The sequence below is a fragment of the Lolium perenne genome, chromosome 6 (assembly GCF_019359855.2).
Source record: "Lolium perenne isolate Kyuss_39 chromosome 6, Kyuss_2.0, whole genome shotgun sequence".
NCBI classification, from domain to species: Eukaryota; Viridiplantae; Streptophyta; class Magnoliopsida; order Poales; family Poaceae; genus Lolium; species Lolium perenne.
This window is the reverse complement of record NC_067249.2, coordinates 116,081,312-116,108,114: the sequence shown is the minus strand read 5'-3', so window position 1 is coordinate 116,108,114 and position 26,803 is coordinate 116,081,312.

The following is a 26,803-nucleotide window of genomic DNA, read 5'->3' as shown; positions in this document are numbered from 1 at the left end:
CCTCGGAGGGTGGGAATGACCCAAAATATTGTGTGTGTCCACATGGTGTGTACACTATCATGGTGGGGTGTTATTTGAACAAATATTTTACCCCCGGGTGCGTCCAGCTACACGAACATGCGCTGACATCAATTAGTCAATGTTGTAGACCGCACAGTCAATGGATTAGGGTTTCCCTGGAAAGCGATCCCCGGAGTGTGGGAATGACCAAAAAAATAGTGTGTGTCCACATGGTGTGTACACTATCATGGTGGGGTGTTGTTTGACCAATTTTGTACCCCCGGGTGCGTCCGGCTACATGCACATGCGCTGATGGCAATTTGTCAATGTTGTAGACCGCACGGTCAATGGATCAGGGTTTCCCTGGAAAGCGAGCCCTGGAGTGTGGGAATGACCCAAAAAGTTGTGTGTGTCCACATGGTCTATACACTATCATGGTGGGGTGTTGTTTGAACAAATTTTTTACCCACGGGAGCGTCCGGCTACACGCACATACGCTGACGGTAATTTGTCAATGGATTAGGGTTTCCCTGGAAAGCGAGCCTCGGAGGATGGGAATGACCCAAAATATTGTGTGTGTCCACATGGTGTGTACACTATCATGGTGGGGTGTTGTTTGAACCAATTTTGTACCCCCGGGTGCGTCCGGCTACACGCACATGCGCTGACGGAAATTTGTCAATGGATTAGGGTTTCCCTGGAGAGCGAGCCTCTGAGGGTGGGAATGACCCAAAAAATTGTGTGCGTCCTCATGGTGTGTACACTATCATGGTGGGTGTTGTTTGAACCAATTTTGTACCCCCGGGTGCGTCCGGCTACACGCGCATACGCTGATGGCAATTAGTCAATGATGTAGACCGCACGGTCAATGGATTAGGGTTTCCGTGGAAGGCGAGCCCCGGAGTGTGGGAATGACCCAAAAAATTGTGTGTGTCCACATGGTGTGTACACTATAATGGTGGGGTGTTTTTTGAACTAATTTTGTACCCCCGGGTGCGTCCGGCTACACGCACATGCGCTGACGGCAATTTTTCAATGTTGTAGACCGCACGGTCAATGGATTAGGGTTCCCTGGAAAGCGAGCCCCGGAGTGTGGGAATGACCCAAAAAATTGTGTGTGTCCAAATGGTGTGTACACTATCATGGTGGGTTGTTTCTTGAACCAATTTTGTACCCCCGGGTGCGTCCGGCTACACGCACATGTGCTGACGGCAATTTGTCAATGGATTAGGGTTTCCCTGGAAACGAGCCTCGGAGGGTGGGAATGACCCAAAATATTGTGTGTGTCCACATGGTGTGTACACTATCATGGTGGGGTGTTATTTGAACAAATATTTTACCCCCGGGTGCGTCCAGCTACACGAACATGCGCTGACATCAATTAGTCAATGTTGTAGACCGCACAGTCAATGGATTAGGGTTTCCCTGGAAAGCGATCCCCGGAGTGTGGGAATGACCCAAAAAATTGTGTGTGTCCACATGTTGTGTACACTATCATGGTGGGGTGTTGTTTGAACCAATTTTGTACCCCCGGGTGCGTCCGGCTACATGCACATGCGCTGATGGCAATTTGTCAATGTTGTAGACCGCACGGTCAATGGATCAGGGTTTCCCTGGAAAGCGAGCCCTGGAGTGTGGGAATGACCCAAAAAGTTGTGTGTGTCCACATGGTCTATACACTATCATGGTGGGGTGTTGTTTGAACCAATTTTTTACCCACGGGAGCGTCCGGCTACACGCACATACGCTGACGGCAATTTGTCAATGGATTAGGGTTTCCCTGGAAAGCGAGCCTCGGAGGATGGGAATGACCCAAAATATTGTGTGTGTCCACATGGTGTGTACACTATCATGGTGGGGTGTTATTTGAACAAATATTTTACCCCCGGGTGCGTCCAGCTACACGCACATGCGCTGACATCAATTAGTCAATGTTGTAGACCGCACGGTCAATGGATTAGGATTTCCCTGGAAAGCGAGCCCCGGAGTGTGGGAATGACCCAAAATATTGTGAGTGTCCACATGGTGTGTACACTATCATGGTGGGCTGTTGTTTGAACCAATTTCGTACCCCTGGGAGCGTCCGGCTACACGCGCATGCGCTGGCGGCAATTAGTCAATGTTGTAGACCGCACGGTCCATGGATTAGGGTTTCCCTGGAAGGCGAGCCCCGGAGTGTGGGAATGACCCAAAAAATTGTGTGTGTCCACATGGTGTGTACACTATCATGGTGGGGTGTTGTTTGACCAATTTTGTACCCCCGGGTGCATCCGGCTACACGCACATGCGTTGACGGCAATTTGTCAATGGATTAGGGTTTCGCTCGAAAGCGAGCCTCGGAGGGTGGGAATGACCCAAAAAATAGTGTGTGTCCACATGGTGTGTACAATATCATGGTAGGGTGATGTTTGAACCAATTTTGTACCCCGGGTGCGTCCGGCTACACGCACATGCGCTGACGGCAATTAATCAATATTGTAGACCGCAGGGTCAATGGATTAGGGTTTCCCTGGAAAGCGAGCCCCGGAGTGTGGGAATGACCCAAAAATATGTGAGTGTCCACATGGTGTGTATACTATCATGGTGGGGTGTTGTTTGAACCAAATTTGTACCCCCGGGAGCGTCCAGCTACACGCTCATGCGCTGACGGCAATTAGTCAATGTTGTAGACCGCGCGGTCAATGGATTAGGGTTTCCCTGGAAGGCGAGCCCCAGAGTGTGGGAATGCCCCAAAAAATTGTGTGTGTCCACATGGTGTGTACACTATCATGATGGGGTGTTGTTTGAACCAATTTTGTACCCCCGGGTACATCCGGCTACACGCACATGCGCTGACGGAAATTTGTCAATGTTGTAGACCGCACGGTCAATGGATTAGGGTTTCCTTGGAAAGCGAGCCCCGGAGTGTGGGAATGACCCAAAAAGTTGTGTGTGTCCACATGGTCTGTACACTATCATGGTGGGGTGTTGTTTGAACCAATTTTGTACCCCCGAGAGCGTCCGGCTACACGCACATGCATTGACGACAATTTGTCAATGGATTAGGGTTTCCCTGGAAAGCGAGCCTAGGAGGATGGGAATGACCCAAAATATTGTGTTTGTCCACATGGTGTGTACACTATCATTGTGGGGTGTTGTTTGATCCAATTTTGTACCCCCGGGTGCGTCCGGCTACATGCACATGCACTGACGGCAATTTGTCAATTGATGAGGGTTTCCATGGAATGCGAGCGGCAGAGTGTGGGAATGACCCAAAATATTGTGTGTGTCCACATGGTGTGTACACTATCATGGTGGGGTGTTGTTTGAACCAATTTTGTACCCCCGAGTGCGTCCGGGTACACGCTCATGCGCTGACGGCAATTAGTCAATGTTGTAGACCGCACGATCAATGGATTAGGGTTTCCCTGGAAAGCGAGCCCCGGAGTGTGGGAATGAACCAAAAAATTGTGTGTGTCCACATGGTGTGTACAATATCATGGTGGGGTGTTGTTTGAACCAATTTTGTACCCCCGGGTGCGTTCGACTACACGCGCATGCGCTGATGGCAATTAGTCAATGTTGTAGACCGCACGGTTAATGGATTAGGGTTTCCCTGGAAAGCGAGCCCCGGAGTGTGGGAATGACCAAAAAATAGTGTGTGTCCACATGGTGTGTACACTATCATGGTGGCGTGTTGTTTGAACCAATTTTGTACCCCCTGGTGCATCCGGCTACACGCATATGCACTGCCGGCAATTTGTCAATGGATTAGGGTTTCCCTGGAAAGCGAGCCTCGGAGGGTGGGAATGACCCAAAAATATATGAGTGTCCACATGGTGTGTACAATATCATGGTGGGGTGATGTTTGAACCAATTTTGTACCCCCTGGTGCGTCCAGCTAGACGCACATGCGCTGACGGCAATTTGTCAATGTTGTAGACCGCACGGTCAATGGATTAGGGTTTCCTTGGAAAGTGAGCCCCGGAGTGTGGGACTGACCCAAAAAATTGTGTGTGTGCACATGGTCTGTACACTATCATGGTGGGGTGTTGTTTGAACCAGTTTTGTACCCCGAGAGCATCCGGCTACACGCACATGCGCTGACGGCAATTTGTCTATGGATTAGGGTTTCCCTGGAAAGCGAGCCTCGGAGGATGGGAATGACCCAAAATATTGTGTGTGTCCACATGGTGTGTACACTATCATGGTGGGGTGTTGTTTGAACCAATTTTGTACCCCCGGGTGCGTCCGGCTACACGCACATGCGCTGACGGAAATTTGTCAATGGATTAGGGTTTCCCTGGAGAGCGAGCCTCTGAGGGTGGGAATGACCCAAAAAATTGTGTGCGTCCTCATGGTGTGTACACTATCATGGTGGGTGTTGTTTGAACCAATTTTGTACCCCCGGGTGCGTCCGGCTACACGCGCATACGCTGATGGCAATTAGTCAATGATGTAGACCGCACGATCAATGGATTAGGGTTTCCGTGGAAGGCGAGCCCCGGAGTGTGGGAATGACCCAAAAAATTGTGTGTGTCCACATGGTGTGTACACTATCATGGTGGGGTGTTTTTTGAACTAATTTTGTACCCCCGGGTGCGTCCGGCTACACGCACATGCGCTGACGGCAATTTTTCAATGTTGTAGACCGCACGGTCAATGGATTAGGGTTTCCCTGGAAAGCGAGCCCCGGAGTGTGGGAATGACCCAAAAAATTGTGTGTGTCCAAATGGTGTGTACACTATCATGGTGGGTTGTTTCTTGAACCAATTTTGTACCCCCGGGTGCGTCCGGCTACACTCACATGTGCTGACGGCAATTTGTCAATGGATTAGGGTTTCCCTGGAAACGAGCCTCGGAGGGTGGGAATGACCCAAAATATTGTGTGTGTCCACATGGTGTGTACACTATCATGGTGGGGTGTTATTTGAACAAATATTTTACCCCCGGGTGCGTCCAGCTACACGAACATGCGCTGACATCAATTAGTCAATGTTGTAGACCGCACAGTCAATGGATTAGGGTTTCCCTGGAAAGCGATCCCCGGAGTGTGGGAATGACCCAAAAAATTGTGTGTGTCCCCATGTTGTGTACACTATCATGGTGGGGTGTTGTTTGAACCAATTTTGTACCCCCGGGTGCGTCCGGCTACATGCACATGCGCTGATGGCAATTTGTCAATGTTGTAGACCGCACGGTCAATGGATCAGGGTTTACCTGGAAAGCGAGCCCTGGAGTGTGGGAATGACCCAAAAAGTTGTGTGTGTCCACATGGTCTATACACTATCATGGTGGGGTGTTGTTTGAACCAATTTTTTACCCACGGGAGCGTCCGGCTACACGCACATACGCCGACAAAGAATTTGTCAATGGATTAGGGTTTCCCTGGAAAGCGAGCCTCGGAGGATGGGAATGACCCAAAATATTGAGTGTGTCCACATGGTGTGTACACTATCATGGTGGGGTGTTATTTGAACAAATATTTTACCCCCGGGTGCGTCCAGCTACACGCACATGCGCTGACATCAATTAGTCAATGTTGTAGACCGCACGGTCAATGGATTAGGGTTTCCCTGGAAAGCGAGCCCCGGAGTGTGGGAATGACCCAAAAAATTGTGAGTGTCCACATGGTGTGTACACTATCATGGTGGGCTGTTGTTTGAACCAATTTCGTACCCCCGGGAGCGTCCGGCTACACGCGCATGCGCTGGCGGCAATTAGTCAATGTTGTAGACCGCACGGTCCATGGATTAGGGTTTCCCTGGAAGGCGAGCCCCGGAGTGTGGGAATGACCCAAAAAATGGTGTGTGTCCACATGGTGTGTACACTATCATGGTGGGGTGTTGTTTGACCAATTTTGTACCCCCGGGTGCATCCGGCTACACGCACATGCGTTGACGGCAATTTGTCAATGGATTAGGGTTTCGCTCGAAAGCGAGCCTCGGAGGGTGGGAATGACCCAAAAAATAGTGTGTGTCCACATGGTGTGTACAATATCATGGTAGGGTGTTGTTTGAACCAATTTTGTACCCCGGGTGCGTCCGGCTACACGACATGCGCTGACGGCAATTAATCAATATTGTAGACCGCAGGGTCAATGGATTAGGGTTTCCCTGGAAAGCGAGCCCCGGAGTGTGGGAATGACCCAAAAAATTGTGTGTGTCCACATGGTGTGTACACTATCATGGTGGGGTGTTGCTTGAACAAATTTGCACCCCCGGGTGCGTCCGGCTACAAGCATATGCGTTGACGGCAATTTGTCAATGGATTAGGGTTTCCCTAGAAAGCGAGCCTCGGAGGGTGGGAATGACCCAAAAATATGTGAGTGTCCACATGGTGTGTATACTATCATGGTGGGGTGTTGTTTGAACCAAATTTGTACCCTGATACGTCTCCGACGTATCGATAATTTCTTATGTTCCATGCCACATTATTGATGTTATCTACATGTTTTATGCACACTTTATGTCATATTCGTGCATTTTCTGGAACTAACCTATTAACAAGATGCCGAAGTGCCAGTTGCTGTTTTCTGCTGATTTTGGTTTCAGAAATCCTAGTAAGGAAATATTCTCGGAATTGGACGAAATCAAAGCCCAGGGGCCTATTTTCTCACGAAGCTTCCAGAAGTCCGAAGGAGAGACGAAGAGGGGCCACGGAGGGGCCACACCATAGGGCGGCGCGGCCCCCCTTGGCCGCGCGCCGGCCTGTAGTGTGGGGCCCCGTGCCGCCTCTTGACCTGCCCTTCCGCCTATAAAAAGTCTCCGTGACGAAACCCCCAAGCATCGAGACCCACGATACGGAACACCTTCCAGAGACGCCGCCGCCTCCGATCCCATCTCGGGGGATCCAGGAGATCGCCCCCGGCACCCTGCCGGAGAGGGGAATCATCTCCCGGAGGACTCTACGCCGCCATGGTCGCCTCCGGTGTGATGTGTGAGTAGTCTACCCCTGGACTATGGGTCCATAGCAGTAGCTAGATGGTTGTCTTCTCCCCATTGTGCTATCATTGTCGGATCTTGTGAGCTGCCTAACATGATCAAGATCATCTATCGTAATTCTATATGTTGCGTTTGTTGGGATCCGATGAATAGAGAATACTTGTTATGTTGATTATCAAAGTTATGCTATGTGTTGTTTATGATCTTGCATGCTCTCCGTTACTAGTAGATGCCTCGGCCAAGTAGATGCTTGTGACTCCAAGAGGGAGTACTTATGCTCGATAGTGGGTTCATGCCTCGCATTGACACCGGGACAGTGATGAAAGTTCTAAGGTTGTGTTGTGCTGTTGCCACTAGGGATAAAACATTAGTGCTATGTTCAAGGATGTAGTCACTAGTTACATTACGCACCATACTTAATGCAATTGTCTGTTGTTTGCAACTTAATACCGGAGGGGTTCGGATGATAACCTGAAGGTGGACTTTTTAGGCATAGATGCAGTTGGATGACGGTCTATGTACTTTGTCGTAATGCCCAATTAAATCTCACTATACTCATGATGATATGTATGTGCATGGTCATGCTCTCTTTATTTGTCAATTGCCCAACTGTAATTTGTTCACCCAACATGCTTTGTTCGTCTTATGGGAGAGACACCTCTAGTGAACTGTGGACCCCGGTCCAATTCTCTTTCTTGAAATACAATCTACTGCAATACTTGTTCTACTGTTTTCTGCAAACAATCATCTTCCACACAATACGGTTAACTCTTTGTTACAGCAAGCCGGTGAGATTGACAACCTCACTGTTTCGTTGGGGCAAAGTACTTTGGTTGTGTTGTGCAGGTTCCACGTTGGCGCCTAATCCCTGGTGTTGCGCTCGCACTACATCTCGCCGCCATCAACCTTCAACGTGCTTCTTGGCTCCTCCTGGTTCGATAAACCTTGGTTTCTTTTCTCGAGGGAAAACTTGCTGCTGTGCGCATCATACCTTCCTCTTGGGGTTGCCCAACGAACGTGTGAGTTACACGCCATCAAGCTCTTTTTCTGGCGCCGTTGCCGGGGAGATCAAGACACACTGCAAGGGGAGTCTCCACTTCTCAATCTCTTTACTTTGTTTTTGTCTTGCTTAGTTTTATTTACTACTTTGTTTGCTGCACTAAATCAAAATACAAAAAAATTAGTTGTTAGTTTTACTTTATTTGCTATCTTGTTTGCTATATCAAAAATACAAAAAAATTAGTTTACTTGCATTTACTTTATCTAGTTTGTTTTATTTACTGTTGCTAAAATGGCCAACGCTGAAAACACTAAGTTGTGTGACTTCACAACCACAAATAATAATGATTTCTTATGCACACCTATTGCTCCACCTGCTACTACAGCAGAATTCTTTGAAATTAAACCTGCTTATCAATCTTGTTATGCGAGAGCAATTTTCTGGTGTTAGTTCTGATGATGCTGCTGCCCATCTTAATAATTTTGTTGAATTATGTGAAATGCAAAAATATAAAGATGTAGATGGTGATATTATTAAACTAAAATTGTTCCCTTTCTCATTAAGAGGAAGAGCTAAAGATTGGTTGCTATCTCTGCCTAAGAATAGTATTGATTCATGGACTAAATGCAAGGATGCTTTTATTGGTAGATATTATCCCCCTGCTAAAATTATATCTTTGAGGAGTAGCATAATGAATTTTAAACAATTAGATACTGAACATGTTGCTCAAGCTTGGGAAAGAATGAAATCTTTGGTTAAAAATTGCCCAACCCATGGACTGACTACTTGGATGATCATCCAAACCTTCTATGCAGGACTAAATTTTTCTTCGCAGAATTTATTGGATTCAGCTGCTGGAGGTACCTTTATGTCCATCACTCTTGGTGAAGCAACAAAGTTTCTTGATAATATGATGATCAACTACTCTGAATGGCACACGGAAAGAGCTCCACAAGGTAAGAAGGTAAATTCTGTCGAAGAAACCTCTTCCTTGAGTGATAAGATTGATGCTATTATGTCTATGCTTGTGAATGATAGGACTAATATTGATCCTAATAATGTTCCATTAGCTTCATTGGTTGCACAAGAAGAACATGTTGATGTAAACTTCATTAAAAATAATAATTTCAACAACAATGCTTACCGGAACAATTCTAGTAACAACTATAGGCCATATCCTTATAATAATGGCAACGGCTATGGTAATTCTTATGGGAATTCTTACAACAATAATAGGAGTTCACCCCCTGGACTTGAAGCCATGCTTAAAGAATTTATTAGTACACAAACTGCTTTTAACAAATCTGTTGAAGAAAAGCTTGGGAAAATTGATATACTTGCTTCTAAAGTCGATAGTCTTGTCATTGATGTTGATCTTTTGAAATCAAAAGTTTTGCCTAATGAGAATCATCATAATAAAATTACTACTACAGCAAATGCCATTCAAGTTAGAATTAATGAGAATATAAGATTAATGGCTGAACTGCGTGCTAGGTGGGATAGAGAAGAAAATGAAAAACTAGCTAAAGAAAAGAATATAGCTAAAGTTTGGACTATTACCACCACTAGTAATGCTAATGCTACACATGTTGCTGCACTTCCCACTAATACTAATAAAAGAATTGGTGTTAGCAATGTTTCCACTTCTAATGCAAAGCGCGAAAAACTGCCTGAAACTACTAAAACTGCTGAAACTGCCTGTGATAAAGCTGCTGAAATTTTTTCCAACATTGGGGATGATGATCCCATTGCTTTAGATTATAATGGTTTGAATTTTGATGATTGCCACATCTCTGAAGTTATAAAGTTCTTGCAAAAACTTGCTAAAAGTCCTAATGCTAGTGCTATAAATTTGGCTTTTACACATCATATTACAAATGCTCTTATAAAAGCTAGAGAAGAGAAACTAGAGCGCGAAGCCTCTATTCCTAAAAAGCTAGAGGATGGTTGGGAGCCCATCATTAAGATGAAGGTTAAAGATTTTTATTGTAATGCTTTATGTGATCTTGGTGCAAGTATTTCTGTTATGCCTAAGAAAATTTATAATATGCTTGACTTGCCACCGCTGAAAAATTGTTATTTGGATGTTAATCTTGCTGATCATTCTACAAAGAAACCTTTGGGGAAAGTTGATAATGTTCGCATTACCGTTAACAATAACCTTGTTCCCGTTGATTTTGTTGTCTTGGATATTGAATGCAATGCATCTTGTCCCATTATATTGGGAAGACCTTTTCTTCGAACTGTTGGTGCTATTATTGATATGAAGGAAGGTAATATAAAATATCAATTTCCTCTCAAGAAAGGTATGGAACACTTCCCTAGAAAGAGAATGAAGGTACCTTTTGATTCTATTATGAGAACAAATTATGATGTTGACACTTCGTCTCTTGATAATACTTGATACACACTTTCTGCGCCTAGCTGAAAGGCGTTAAAGAAAAGCGCTTATGGGAGACAACCCATGTTTTACCTACAGTACTTTGTTTTTATTTTGTGTCTTGGAAGTTGTTTACTACTGTAGCAACCTCTCCTTATCTTAGTTTTGTGTTTTGTTGTGCCAAGTTAAGCCGTTGATAGAAAAGTAAGTACTACATTTGGATTACTGCACAGTTCCAGATTTCTTTGCTGTCACGAATCTGGGTCCACCTCCCTGTAGGTAACTCAGAAAATTAAGCCAATTTACGTGCATGATCCTCAGATATGTACGCAACTTTCATTCAATTTGAGCATTTTCATTTGAGCAAGTCTGGTGCCATTTTAAAATTCGTCAATACGAACTGTTCTGTTTTGACAGATTCTGCCTTTTATTTCGCATTGCCTCTTTCGCTATGTTGGATGAATTTCTTTGATCCACTAATGTCCAGTAGCATTATGCAATGTCCAGAAGTGTTAAGAATGATTGTGTCACCTCTGAATATGTCAATTTATATTGTGCACTAACCCTCTAATGAGTTGTTTCGAGTTTGGTGTGGAGGAAGTTTTCAAGGATCAAGAGAGGAGTATGATGCAACATGATCAAGGAGAGTGAAAGCTCTAAGCTTGGGGATGCACCCGGTGGTTCACCCCTGCATATATCAAGAAGACTCAAGCGTCTAAGCTTGGGGATGCCCAAGGCATCCCCTTCTTCATCGACAACATTATCAGGTTCCTCCCCTGAAACTATATTTTTATTCCATCACATCTTATGTGCTTTTTCTTGGAGCGTCGGTTTGTTTTTGTTTTTTGTTTTGTTTGAATAAAATGGATCCTAGCATTCACTTTATGGGAGAGAGACACGCTTCGCTGTAGCATATGGACAAGTATGTCCTTGGTTTCTACTCATAGTATTCATGGCGAAGTTTCTCCTTCGTTAAATTGTTATATGGTTGGAATTGGAAAATGATACATGTAGTAATTGCTATAAATGTCTTGGGTAATGTGATACTTGGCAATTATTGTGCTCATGATTAAGCTCTTGCATCATATGCTTTGCACCCATTAATGAAGAAATACATAGAGCATGCTGAAATTTGGTTTGCATATTTGGTTTCTCTAAGGTCTAGATAATTTCTAGTATTGAGTTTGAACAACAAGGAAGACGGTGTAGAGTCTTATAATGTTTTCAATATGTCTTTTATGTGAGTTTTGCTGCACCGGTTCATCCTTGTGTTTGTTTCAAATAAGCCTTGCTAGCCTAAACCTTGTATCGAGAGGGAATACTTCTCATGCATCCAAAATACTTGAGCCAACCACTATGCCATTTGTGTCCACCATACCTACCTATACTACATGGTATTTTTCCGCCATTCCAAAGTAAATTGCTTGAGTGCTACCTTTAAAATTCCATCATTCACCTTTGCAATATATAGCTCATGGGACAAATAGCTTAAAAACTATTGTGGTATTGAATATGTAATTATGCACTTTATCTCTTATTAAGTTGCTTGTTGTGCGATAACCATGTTCACTGGGGACGCCATCAACTATTCATTGTTGAATTTCATGTGAGTTGCTATGCATGTCCGTCTTGTCTGAAGTAAGAGAGATCTACCACCTTATGGTTAAGCATGCATATGTTAGAGAAGAACATTGGGCCGCTAACTAAAGCCATGCTCCATGGTGGAAGTTTCAGTTTTGGACAACAATCCTCAAATCTCAAATGAGAAAATTATTAATTGTTGTTATATGCTTATGCATAAAAGAGGAGTCCATTATCTGTTGTCTATGTTGTCCCGGTATGGATGTCTAAGTTGAAGAATAATCAATAGCGAGAAATCCAATGCGAGCTTTCTCCTTAGACCTTTGTACAGGCGGCATAGAGGTACCCCTTTGTGACACTTGGTAAAAACAATGCATTGTGATGACCCGGTAGTCCAAGCTAATTAGGACAAGGTGCGGGCACTATTAGTACACTATGCATGAGGCTTGCAACTTATAAGATATAATTTACATGATGCATATGCTTTATTACTACCGTTGACAAAATTGTTTCATGTTTTCAAAATCAAAGCTCTAGCACAAATATAGCAATCGATGCTTTTCCTCTATGGAGGACTATTCTTTTACTTTCAATGTTGAGTCAATTCACCTATCTCTCTCCACCTCAAGAAGCAAACACTTGTGTGAACTGTGCATTGATTCCTACATATTTGCTTATTGCACTTATTATATTACTCTATGTTGACAATATCCATGAGATATACATGTTATAAGTTGAAAGCAACCGCTGAAACTTAATCTTCTTTTGTGTTGCTTCAATGCCTTTACTTTGACTTATTGCTTTATGAGTTAACTCTTATGCAAGACTTATTGATGCTTGTCTTGAAGTGCTATTCATGAAAAGTCTTTGCTATATGATTCACTTGTTTACTCATGTCATATACATTGTTTTGATCGCTGCATTCACTACATATGCTTTACAAATAGTATGATCAAGATTATGATGGCATGTCACTCCGTAAATTATCTCGTGTTATCGTTTTACCGCTCGGGACGAGCAGAACTAAGCTTGGGGATGCTGATACGTCTCCGACGTATCGATAATTTCTTATGTTCCATGCCACATTATTGATGTTATCTACATGTTTTATGCACACTTTATGTCATATTCGTGCATTTTCGGAACTAACCTATTAACAAGATGCCGAAGTGCCGATTCTGTCATTGCTGTTTTTGGTTTCAGAAATCCTTGTAAGGAAATCTTCTCGGACTTGGCCGAAATCAAAGCCCAGGGCCTATTTTCTCACGAAGCTTCCAGAAGTCCGAAGGAGAGACGAAGAGGGGCCACGGAGGGGCCACACCATAGGCGGCGCGGCCCCCTTGGCCGCGCCGGCCTGTAGTGTGGGGCCCCCGTGCCGCCTCTTGACCTGCCCTTCCGCCTATAAAAAGTCTCCGTGACGAAACCCCCAGTACCGAGAACCACGATACGGAAAACCTTCCAGAGACGCCGCCGCCGCCGATCCCATCTCGGGGGATCCAGAGATCGCCCTCCGGCACCCTCGCTGGAGAGGGGAATCATCTCCCGGAGGACTCTACGCCGCCATGGTCGCCTCCGGTGTGATGTGTGAGTAGTCTACCCCTGGACTATGGGTCCATAGCAGTAGCTAGATGGTTGTCTTCTCCCCATTGTGCTATCATTGCTCGGATCTTGTGAGCTGCCTAACATGATCAAGATCATCTATCTCGTAATTCTATATGTTGCGTTTGTTGGGATCCGATGAATAGAGAATACTTGTTATGTTGATTATCAAAGTTATTCTATGTGTTGTTTATGATCTTGCATGCTCTCCGTTACTAGTAGATGCTCTGGCCAAGTAGATGCTTTTGAATCCAAGAGGGAGTACTTATGCTCGATAGTGGGTTCATGCCTGCATTGACACCAGGACAAAGTGAGAAAGTTCTAAGGTTGTGTTGTGCTGTTGCCACTAGGGATAAAACATTAGTGCTATGTTCAAGGATGTAGTCACTAGTTACATTACGCACCATACTTAATGCAATTGTCTGTTGTTTGCAACTTAATACTGGAGGGGGTTCGGATGATAACCTGAAGGTGGACTTTTTAGGCATAGATGCAGTTGGATGATGGTCTATGTACTTTGTCGTAATGCCCAATTAAATCTCACTATACTCATCATGATATGTATGTGCATGGTCATGCTCTCTTTATTTGTCAATTGCCCAACTGTAATTTGTTCACCCAACATGCTGTTCGTCTTATGGGAGAGACACCTCTAGTGAACTGTGGACCCCGGTCCAATTCTCTTTACTGAAATACAATCTACTGCAATACTTGTTCTACTGTTTTCTGCAAACAATCATCTTCCACACAATACGGTTAACTCTTTGTTACAGCAAGCCGGTGAGATTGACAACCTCACTGTTTTGTTGGGGCAAAGTACTTTGGTTGTGTTGTGCAGGTTCCACGTTGGCGCCGGAATCCCTGGTGTTGCGCCGCACTACATCTCGCCGCCATCAACCTTCAACGTGCTTCTTGGCTCCTCCTGGTTCGATAAACCTTGGTTTCTTTCTGAGGGAAAACTTGCTGCTGTGCGCATCATACCTTCCTCTTGGGGTTGCCCAACGAACGTGTGAAATACACGCCATCATACCCCCGGGAGCGTCCAGCTACACGCTCATGCGCTGACGGCAATTAGTCAATGTTGTAGACCGCGCGGTCAATGGATTAGGGTTTCCCTGGAAGGCGAGCCCCAGAGTGTGGGAATGCCCCAAAAAATTGTGTGTGTCCACATGGTGTGTACACTATCATGGTGGGGTGTTGTTTGAACCAATTTTGTACCCCCGGGTGCATCCGGCTACACGCACATGCGCTGACGGCAATTTGTCAATGTTGTAGACCGCACGGTCAATGGATTAGGGTTTCCTTGGAAAGCGAGCCCTGGAGTGTGGGAATGACCCAAAAAGTTGTGTGTGTCCACATGGTCTGTACACTATCATGGTGGGGTGTTGTTTGAACCAATTTTGTACCCCCGGGAGCGTCCGGCTACATGCACATGCATTGACGACAATTTGTCAATGGATTAGGGTTTCCCTGGAAAGCGAGCCTAGGAGGATGGGAATGACCCAAAATATTGTGTTTGTCCACATGGTGTGTACACTATCATTGTGGGGTGTTGTTTGAACCAATTTTGTACCCCCGGGTGCGTCCGGCTACATGCACAAGCACTGACGGCAATTTGTCAATGGATTAGGGTTTCCCTGGAAAGCGAGCCTCAGAGGGTGGGAATGACCCAAAATATTGTGTGTGTCCACATGGTGTGTACACTATCATGGTGGGGTGTTGTTTGAACCAATTTTGTACCCCCGGGTGCGTCCGGGTACACGCTCATGCGCTGACGGCAATTAGTCAATGTTGTAGACCGCACGGTCAATGGATTAGGGTTTCCCTGGAAAGCGAGCCCCGGAGTGTGGGAATGACCCAAAAAATTGTGTGTGTCCACATGGTGTGCACAATATCATGGTGGGGTGTTGTTTGAACCAATTTTGTGAAGGAGATATGCCCTAGAGGCAATAATAAAGTGGTTATTATTTATATCTTTATGTTTATGATAAATGTTTATATATCATGCTAGAATTGTATTAACCGAAACATTAGTACATGTGTGATATGTAGACAAACAAGAAGTCCCTAGTATGCCTCTTAAACTAGCTTGTTGATTAATAGATGATTAGTTTCATAATCATGAACATTGGATGTTATTAATAACAAGGTTATGTCATTGTGTGAATGATATAATGGACACACCCAATTAAGCATAGCATAAGATCTCGTCATTAAGTTATTTGCTATAAGCTTTTGATACATAGTTACCTAGTCCTTATGACCATGAGATCATGTAAATCACTTATACCGGAAAGGTACTTTGATTACACCAAACACCACTGCGTAAATGGGTGGCTATAAAGGTGGGATTAAGTATCCGGAAAGTATGAGTTGAGGCATATGGATCAACAAAGGATTTGTCCATCCCGATGACGGATAGATATACTGGGGCCCTCTCGGTGGAATGTCGTCTAATGTCTTGCAAGCATATGAATGAGTTCATAAGAGACCACATACCACGGTACGAGTAAAGAGTACTTGTCAGGAGACGAGGTTGAACAAGGTATAGAGTGATACCGAAGATCAAACCTCGGACAAGTAAAATATCGCGAGACAAAGGGAATTGGTAATATATGTGTATGGTTCATTCGATCACTAAAGTCATCGTTGAATATGTGGGAGCCATTATGGATCTCCAGATCCCGCTATTGGTTATTGGTCGGAGTGAGTACTCAACCATGTCCACATAGTTCTCGAACCGTAGGGTGACACACTTAAAGTTGGATGTTGAAATGGTAGTACTTGAATTATGGAATGGAGTTCGAATATTTGTTCGGAGTCCCGGATGAGATCCCGGACATCACGAGGAGTTCCGGAATGGTCCGGAGAATAAGATTCATATATAGGATGTCATTTTATGTGAAATAAAATGTCGCGGAAGGTTCTATGGAAGGTTCTAGAAGGTTCTAGAAAAGTCCGGAAGAAACCACCAAGGAAGGTGGAGTCCACAAGGGACTCCACCTCCATGGCCGGCCAGCCCTAGTGGGGGTGGAGTCCCAAGTGGACTCCACCATAGGGGGCCGGCCACCCCCCACATGGGAGGTGGGAATCCCACCTTTGGGTGGGACTCCTAGTTGGGCTAGGTGTCCCCCTCCTATGGAAGGATTTGGATTCGGGACTTATTCGAAGACTTGGACACCAACACTTGGGATCCACCTATATAATGAGGGGCCAAGGGAGGGGGCCGGCCACCCCAAGACCATAAGCTGGCCGCCCCCTTGAGTGGCCGGCCACCCCTCCCAAACCCTAGCTTTGCTCCTCCACTCCATATTGCCCGCGTAGCTTAGCGAAGCTCCGCCGGACTTCTACACCGCCACCGACACCACGCCGTCGTGTCGTCGGATTCAAGAGGAGCTACTACTTCCGCTGCCCGCCGGAACGGGGAGGTGGACCTCGTCATCATCACCAACCGAACGTGTGACCGAAAGTACGGAGGTGCTGCCCGTTCGTGGCGCCGGAACTGATCGTGATCAAGATCTTCTACGCGCTTTTGCAAGCGGCAAGTGATCGTCTACCGCAGCAACAAGAGCCTCCTCTTGTAGGCTTTGGAATCTCTTCAAGGGTGAGACTCGATACCCCCTCGTTGCTACCGTCTTCTAGATTGCATCTTGGCTTGGATTGCGTGTTCGCGGTAGGAAATTTTTTGTTTTCTATGCAACTTTATCCTACAGTGGTATCAGAGCCGTGTCTATGCATAGATGGTTGCACGAGTAGAACACAATGGTTTGTGGGCGTTGATGCTCTTGTTATCTTTAGTTTGAGTACTTTGCATCTTTATGGCATAGTGGGATGAAGCGGCTCGGACTAACTTTACATGACCGCGTTCATGAGACTTGTTCCTCGTTCGACATGCAACTTGTATTGCATAAGAGGCTTTGCGGGTGTCTGTCTCTCCTACTATAGTAAAGATTCAATTTACTCTTCTATTGAAAACATTAGTATCAACGTTGTGGTTCATGTTCGTAGGTAGATTAGATCTCTCTCGAAAACCCTAAACCACGTAAAATATGCAAACCAAATTAGAGACGTCTAACTTGTTTTTGCAGGGTTTGGTGATGTGATATGGCCATAATGTGATGATGAATATGTATGAGATGATCATTATTGTATTGTGGCAACCGGCAGGAGCCTTATGGTTGTTTTTAAATTTCATGTTGAGTAGTATTTCAAAGTAGTTGTAATAGTTGCTACATGGAGGACAATCATGAAGACGGCGCCATTGACCTTGACGCTACGCCGACGATGATGGAGATCATGCCCGAAGATGATGGAGATCATATCCGTGCTTTGGAGATGAAGATCAAAGGCGCAAGAACAAAAGGGCCATATCATATCACATATGAACTGCATGTGATGTTAATCCTTTTTATGCATCTTATTTTGCTTAGATCGCGACGGTAGCATTATAAGATGATCCCTCACTAAAATCTCAAGATAATAAAGTGTTCATCCTTAGTAGCACCGTTGCCAAGTCTTGTCGTTTCGAAGCACCTCGTGATGATCGGGTGTGATAGATTCAATAAGTACATATGACGGGTGCAAGACAGTTTTGCACATGCGGATACTAAGGTGGCCTTGACGAGCCTAGCATGTACAGACATGGTCTCGGAACACGTGATACCGAAAGGTAGAGCATGAATCATATGGTTGATATGATGAACACTTTGAGTGTTCGCCATTGAAATCACACCTTTTCTCGTGATGATCGGGTTTAGGTGCGGTGGATTTGGTTCGTGTGATCACTAAGACAATGCGAGGGATATTGTTTTGAGTGGGAGTTCACTTAGGTTTTTAATTATGTTGAATTAAAATTTGAACTCAATTTGTCATAAACTTAGTCTAAACTATTGCAAATATATGTTGTAGAGATGGCGTCCCCAATCAATTTTAATCAGTTCCTAGAGAAAGAGAAACTTAAGAGCAACGGTAGCAACTTCACCGACTGGTTCCGTCATGTGAGGATCTTCCTCTCTGGCGGAAATCTGCAATTTGTGCTTGATGCACCGCTAGGTGACCCTCCTGCAGAAGATGAATCCGATGAAGTAAAAGCTGTTTACGCGAATCGGAAAACTCGGTACTCTCAAGTTCAGTGTGCCATCCTGTGCAGTCTGGAATCCGATCTTCAAAAACGTTTTGAGCACCATGATCCTCATGAGTTGATGAATGAGCTGAAAGCTATATTCGCCTATTTAAAGGTCCCTGACCTAAATCTTCGATACGAAAAAGCCACGGTATGAGAAACCTTCCAGAGTCGCCGCCATCGCGAAGCCAAGATCTGGGGGACAGAACTCTCTGTTCCGGCACGCCGCCGGGACAGGGAAGTGCCCCCGGAAGGCATCTCCATCGACACCACCGCCATCTTCATCACCGCTGCTGTCTCCCATGAGGAGGGAGTAGTTCTCCATCGAGGCTAAGGGGTTGTACCGGTAGCTATGTGGTTAATCTTTCTCTCCATGTACTTCAATACAATGATCTCATGAGTTGCTTTACATGATTGAGATCCATATGATGAGCTTTGTAATCTAGATGTCGTTATGCTATTCAAGTGGATTTTACTTATGTGATCTCCGGAGACTCCTTGTCCCACGTGTGTAAAGGTGACAGTGTGTGCACCGTGTGGGTCTCTTAGGCTATATTTCACAGAATACTTATTCACTGTTATGAATAGCATAGTGAAGTGCTTATTTATATCCCTTTATGATTGCAATGTGCTTATATCACTATTAATATGTGCTACTCTAGTGATGTTATTAAAGTACTCTATTCCTCCTTCATGATGTAATGGTGACAGTGTGTGCATCATGTAGTACTTGGCGTAGTTTATGATTATGATCTCTTGTAGATTATGAAGTTAACTATTACTATGATGGTATTGATGTGATCTATTCCTCCTTTCATAGTATGAAGGTGACAGTGTGCATGCTATGTTAGTACTTGGTATAGTTGTGTTGATCTATCATGCACTCTAAGGTTATTTAAATATGAATATCGAATATTGTGGAGCTTGTTAACTCCGGCATTGAGGTGCTCTTGTAGCCCTACACAATTAGTGGTGTTCATCATCCAACAATAGAGTGTAGAGTGGTTTTATTATGTGATCAATGTTGAGAGTGTCCACTAGTGAAAGTATGATCCCTAGGCCTTGCTTCCAAATACTGCAATCATCGCTTGTTTACTATTCTACTGCATCTGTACTTCCTGCAATATTCCCACCATCAACCACACGCCAGTTGTAGCAGCAAGCTATTTTCTGGTGCCATTACTACTGCTTATATTCATTCATACCACCTGTATTTCACTATCTCTTCGCCGAACTAGTGCACCTATACATCTGACAAGTGTATTAGGTGTGTTGGGGACACAAGAGACTTCTTGCTTTGTGGTTGCAGGGTTGCATGAGAGGGATATCTTTGACCTCTTCCTCCCTGAGTTCGATAAACCTTGGGTGATCCACTTACGGGAAAACTTGCTGCTGTTCTACAAACCTCTGCTCTTGGAGGCCCAACACTGTCTACAGGAAAAGGAGTGTGCGTAGACATCAAGCTATTTTCTGGTGTCGTTGCCGGGGAACGAAAAGCTACACAACAGAGATTTCCTCCCTCGTCAACCACGCACCAGTCCTGGACAGCATCAAGTATTTTCTGGCGCCGTTGCCGAGGAGGAAAGGTAAAAGGTACTCACACTCCCGATCCTGGCTACTAAGCTATTTTCTGGGTGAGTGCTCGAAGCTATTTCCTTTAGATCCTGCAATTGCATCTTTTTGTTTCTTGTTAAACACTAGTAAGGCATAATGGAAAACAACTGTGAGCTTTTTAATCTATTTCCTGAGTTAAGACATAAATGGTGTGTTGCAAAAATTGAAAAACCTATGGAACCTTATTTGCATGCTAGTAGCGATGTTATTAGTATGAATACTTTGAACACCATTGTTGCTGATGATATGGAAAATTCTAAGCTTGGGGAAGCTGGCTTTGATGAGCATGATCTTTTTAGTCCCCCAAGCATTGAGGAGAAAATTTACTTTGATGATACTTTACCTCCTATTTATGATGATTATAATGATAGTGGTCTTTTGGTGCCGCCTGTTATGGAGGATAAATTTAATTATGATTACAATATGCCTCCTATATTTGATGATAGCTACTTTGTTGAATTTGCTCCCACTACAATTAATAAGAATGATTATGCTTATGTGGAGAGTAATAATTTTATGCATATAGCTCATGATAAGAATGCTTCATGTGATAGTTATATTGTTGAGTTTGCTCATGATGCTACTGAAAATCTTTATGAGAGAGGAAAATATGGTTGTAGAAATTTTCATGTTACTAAAACACCTCTCTATATGCTAAAAATCTTGAAGTTGTGCTTGTCTTGTTTTCCTATGCTTGTTGCATTATGCCTACATAACTTGTTTATTTACAAGATTCCTTTTCATAGGAAGCATGTTAGGCTTAAATGTGTTTTGAATTTGCTTCTTGATGCTCTCTTTTGCTTCAACGCTTACTTCTTGCGAGTGCATCATTAAAACTGCTGAGCCAATCTTAATGGCTATAAAGAAAACACTTCTTGGGAGATAACCCATGTTTTTATTTTACTACAGCAATTTTGTTTTATATTTGAGTCTTGGAAGTTGTTACTACTGTAGCAACCTCTCCTTATCTTATTTTATTGCATTGTTGTGCCAAGTAAAGTCTTTGATAGCAAGGTTGATACTAGATTTGGATTACTGCGCAGAAACAGTTTTCTGTCTGTCACGAATTTGGGCAGGGTTCTCTGTAGGTATCTCAGAAAATTCTGAAAATTTACGTGAGTGATCCTCAGATATGTACGCAACTTTCATTCAATTTGAGCATTTTCATTTGAGCAAGTCTGGTGCCTCTTAGAAATTCGTCTTTACGGACTGTTCTGTTTTGACAGATTCTGCCTTTTATTTCGCATTGCCTGTTTTGCTATGCTTGATGGATTTTTCTATTCCATTAACTTTCAGTAGCTTTGTGCAATGTCCAGAAGTGTTAAGAATGATTATGTCACCTCTGAACTTGTGAATTTTGATTATGCACTAACCCTCTAATGAGTTGTTTTAAGTTTGGTGTGGAGGAAGTTTTCAAGGATCAAGAGAGGAGGATGATACAATATGATCAAGGAGAGTGAAAGCTCTAAGCTTGGGGATGCCCCGGTGGTTCACCCCTGCATATTTCAAGAAGACTCAAGCGTCTAAGCTTGGGGATGCCCAAGGCATCCCCTTCTTCATCGACAACATTATCAGGTTCCTCTAGTGAAACTATATTTTTATTCCGTCACATCTTATGTACTTTGCTTGGAGCGTCTGTTTGTTTTTATTTTTGTTTTGTTTGAATAAAGTTGGATCCTAGCATTCATTGTGTGGGAGAGAGACACGTTCCGCTGTTGCATATGGACAACTATGTCCTTAGGCTTTACTCATAATGTTCATGGCGAAGGTTGAAACTGCTTCGTTAAATTGTTATATGGTTGGAAACGGGAAATGCTACATGTGGTAATTGGTAAAATGTCTTGAATAATGTGATACTTGGCAATTGTTGTGCTCATGTTTAAGCTCTTGCATCATATACTTTGCACCTATTAATGAAGAAATACATAGAGCTTGCTAAAATTTGGTTTGCATAATTGGTCTCTCTAAGGTCTAGATAATTTCTAGTAAGGGTCGAACAACAAGGAAGACGGTGTAGAGTCTTATAATGCTTACAATATGTCTTTTATGTGAGTTTTGTTGTACCGGTTCATACTTGTGTTTGCTTTAAACAACCTTGCTAGCCTAAACCTTGTATCGAGAGGGAATACTTCTCATGCATCCAAAATCCTTGAGCCAAACACTATGCCACTTGTGTCCACCATACCTACCTACTACATGGTATTTCTCCGCCATTCCAAAGTAAATTGCTTGAGTGCTACCTTTAAAATTTCTATTCTTTATCTTTGCAATATATAGCTGTTGGCGTCCGAAACCCACCGGCGAGCAACGACGGGCAACACGAAGAGCCGGGAGGCTCCCAGAACTGCGGCTGGCCCTGGTCCCTCGAGCGACGGCCCGCAAAGCTCCGGCACGCATGTCCGATGCTGGTGCAAGGGCGTGCCACCTGACCTATACCTGGTCAGGAAGGTGATGGATTTGCTTCGCTTAGTTTCCTGCATGGCATACACGTAAACATTAAATACGAGCCTCGATCGGCTCTCGTGTTATCCTGTGAATCGGCTCAAGGAGCCGATCCACCCATGGTTCGTATGAGGTCTACGATCACATGGTGGTCCTGCTTGATCAATATAGAGCTAAAACGACCTACGACGATTTAGGGTTTTCACCGCATAATCGGAACATCCTACACGTGATTGAGCCTGGCAGCCACGTAAGATGATAATAAACCAGCCCTAGATAAGGCCTAAAAACCAACATAGAGTTGATCAAACATCTTATCTAGGGCTAGCAAACTACACCCTACGTACTACTGGATCCTTCAACCCGTTTGCAAGGCCTAACTATGCAGATATCAAACTAATCCTTGAAGAACAAGGAGTAATCATAACAGATCGGATCTACTGAACACGGATCAAGCAAGGTGCCGCCCTTACACCTAAGATAGGTGTAAAGGCGGCTAGACGTCTAGGGATAGCATGGAGCAAAGCATATAACGTGGTAAAGCAATGCTAACCCTAATACATCTATGATAACTACGTTGCTCGCCATCAACAAGGCTTCAGCACGAGCAACGCATGAACAACGAATAAACGTATACTGCCTAGATCGTAAGATGTGATCTAGGCAGCATGATGCTTACCCGGAAGAAACCCTCGAAACAAGGGGTTGGCGATGCGCCTAGATTGGTTTGTGGTGAACGTGATTGTTGTTTTTCTCAATAACCCTAGATACATATTTATAGTCCGTAGACTTTCTAACGTGGGAATAATCCCAACCGTGCACGAGCCAAATTCTATCTAACCGACACCTATCTACTATATTTACAGATACACGGGCAAACTAGCCCAAACTTCGTGTACAAGGCCGATTCATGTATATCTTCCGTGTATATTCTTCAAGCCCATCTTTAATCACGGCCCACCTCTGATCCGGTCAAATTCTGGTGATAACACATGCCCCCCTGGTTTTGGAAATGATAATTCCAAAACCACTTTGCTTTTTCTTCGTCGGGTCATGTCGCAAGGCAGAAAGGCAACGGCAGATCCTTCATCATGATGCCTTGCCTTCTCAACTTATCCGCAAGATTTGACAGCATTTTGGCACCGCCTCCTCGAAAATCGCCATGGCGTTAAATGTCCACTACGTCCCATTTATTTAACCGCGCCGCACGCTTCACCTCTTCATCCCTTGCTCTATTCTGGCCATCGAAAAAACCCTCCTCCACCATGGACTCATCCTCCTCCTCTGCTTCATCGGCTCTCTCCTTCCAATCTTCTTCCTCGAGCGAGCCGATGTCAGAGCAAGAGTGGGACTTTGACTTCGTGCCAGATGGCCCACCCGAGGCCCTCGTCGGGTTAGATGGCGACTTGCCCCTGACCGATGGGGAGGATGACCTCCAGTTCCTTATCAACGGGGAACTGGAGAGCGAGAGCGAGGACGACCTCCATTCCTGGGCAAACTTCACCTCCTCCGATGAGGAAGAGGAAGAAGAAGAAGAGGAGGAAGAGGAGGAAGAAGAGGAAGAGGAGGAAGACGACTCCTCCTCCTCCATCGGGTATCCGCCGGCAAAGCGCTTCCGTGCTTGGGCGGACAGCGACGATGACGATGATGACGAGGAGGAAGAAGCTTCGGCCGAGGGCTGGGGCAGCAGCAACGAGGAAATCTCCGGAAGCAGCGCCGACGGCAGTTACGACGCCGACGACGAGGCCAGCGAGGATTAGTAGTATAGGATTAGTAGTACTCGAGCAATCGGCTCTTCTTTTGTTCTTCCTTTCTTGAGCAATCAGCTCTTCATTGTAAAAACCCTCTCATTAATGAAGAAGTGCTTCCAGTTAATTTTGCCGATAGTCAAAGTCAAACAATCCCCAAAAGAGCCGATGGCATCGCATCGGCCTCTACCATAAAACGCGAGTAAGGCCAACCCAGTTGCCCCTTCAAACGGTAACCTGCGACCTCCGTCTGAGAAAGCAAACTCAGATCCCCAAATCGCCGCCCGAGCAGATTCAACTCACGGCCACACGAATCTCAGATCTCAACCGCGCCATTCCAACTCCACAGCGCATCCAATGGCGGAATCATCCAACGCCAACGCCATGGTCTCCGGTCTGAAGGTAATCCTTAACCGCCCCTCGCCATCCGAGTAAATGTTAGGATTAACAGCAATCACCTGAATTAATGTCCTATTTCGTTATTAATTTAGGTTTCAGACATCCTGCTGCCGCATCCTTCTATGTGTCTGGCCCCCGTTCTTCTGAGAGTCCCGCTCACTTAATCTCATGCGAGGCTAACAGAATCCCCTTCGTGAACCAGAACTTAGATCTGACTTCCTGGGCCGACTGCCTGCGAGCCTGGCCTCATCCTCCTGAGGGTTGGGTGGCATGGTACAATAGAGTGTCAAAAACCCATTATGCCACCTGGGAAACCATAGGGATAGCCGATGCCTTGTCATTATCATTGTCTCCTCTTGAAAAGAATGAGAATATTCTGAAAACCATCGGCTACTTCTGGTCTGATGCACTGAACTGCTTCATGTTTGGCCACGGCCCCATGACACCAACTCTGCTGGACGTGGCCATGATCATAGGCCTAGACATTGCATCCTCAAGCCCCTCCACTTTTAAGCTGCCAAAGGTCCCTTTCACCCTTTCCTCCAAAACAGAGTGTACCAGCTGGGGTGCCTACCTCAGACGTTATATGAAAACCAAGGGCCCTGTGACAGAGAGGGAACACACGGCCTTCCTGAACTTCTGGTTGGAGCACTTCATATTCTGTGGCCCATCACTCGCCCCAACCAAGAATTACCTCTCCCTGGCCTATGAATTCGCCAAAGGCACTCAGCTTGGCGTCGGCCAACTGCTTCTCGGGGAGGTCTGTCGATCTCTCCAACTGATGTCTGTCAAACTGTTCTCCCAAAAGACAGTTAAAATAGGAGGTCCTTGGTGGTTTATTCAGTTGTGGGCTCAGCTGTACTTCCAACACCGGATCCCAAACTTTCCACCTTTGGCCACCTGCACCTTCCCAAATGCTAGTGGCAAGCAGATCCGATGCACTAGCTACGGCCAAGCTCTGTATAGTCTCCCAGGCAGCAAGTTGATTCCTAAGGAAGCATCAGAGTGGTTCAGAACTTTCTTCCAAGGCTTGGACAATCCTCTGTTCTTTCCTTATACTGAGTCTGAAAATTTTGAGAACCCAGTTTCCTTCAGGTTGGACAGCTCTGCCGATGACCCCATCACTCGACATTTGTACTCTATCATGATCCGTCCTTGCTTTCTTCCAGTTGGCATGAGTACCTCAAACAGGATCATCAAGCCTGGTTATGAATCTTACCAGCCGGTGGTAGCAGCCCGGCAGTTTGGTCTTGGGCAAGTGTCTCCACACTTCTTTCTCCACCACCTGACAGAAAGTAGAGCTGAACTGCCTGACATCCTTACTAGCCAGAGGTGCTATTCCTTCTTTGACGCTCTGTCCATTCCAATTCCTCACAACCTCCGTTTCACCACCTGACAAGGGATTAACTTGTCAATGCCTATGGATTGTAGGCTAGGGTTTAGTTAGAAGTAGAGGGCAAGTAGATCTCGAAGGTTTCAGCCGAAAAGTATTCGACGACTATGAAAACTAGGGTTTGCAGACAATGATTCGATTGATTCTTTGTCCCTCGACTCCCCCTTATCTATGAGGTGAAGCCGAGGGATTCGTGCTATACAAGTTTACAGAGTCCGGGACGGTTTCTAACTCATCCCGCCAGATTACAAACAACACTTCCTATTACAACTCTATCTTTCCTTAGTAAATCTTGGGCTCCCGAATCTTCTTATTCTTCGGGTATTGGGCTTCCAGTAAACCCCGGGTACCATCTTCGGCAGGCCCATTTGGGATGCCTATGTCAGTAGCCCCCGAGATTTTGCTTGAATCGTAGAGTCAGGGAAAATCTCCATTGTTTATTTTTACTCGAAAGCTTTAACCTTTTATATTTCTTCACATAAAATTCTATATTGTACAGGGATACTGGTAATTGGGGCTAGTTCATCTGACGGATCAGGTACTAGTTAACTGCTCTAGTGGCAATCCGCAAAAACCTACTTCAAAATCACGTCCCCGGACAT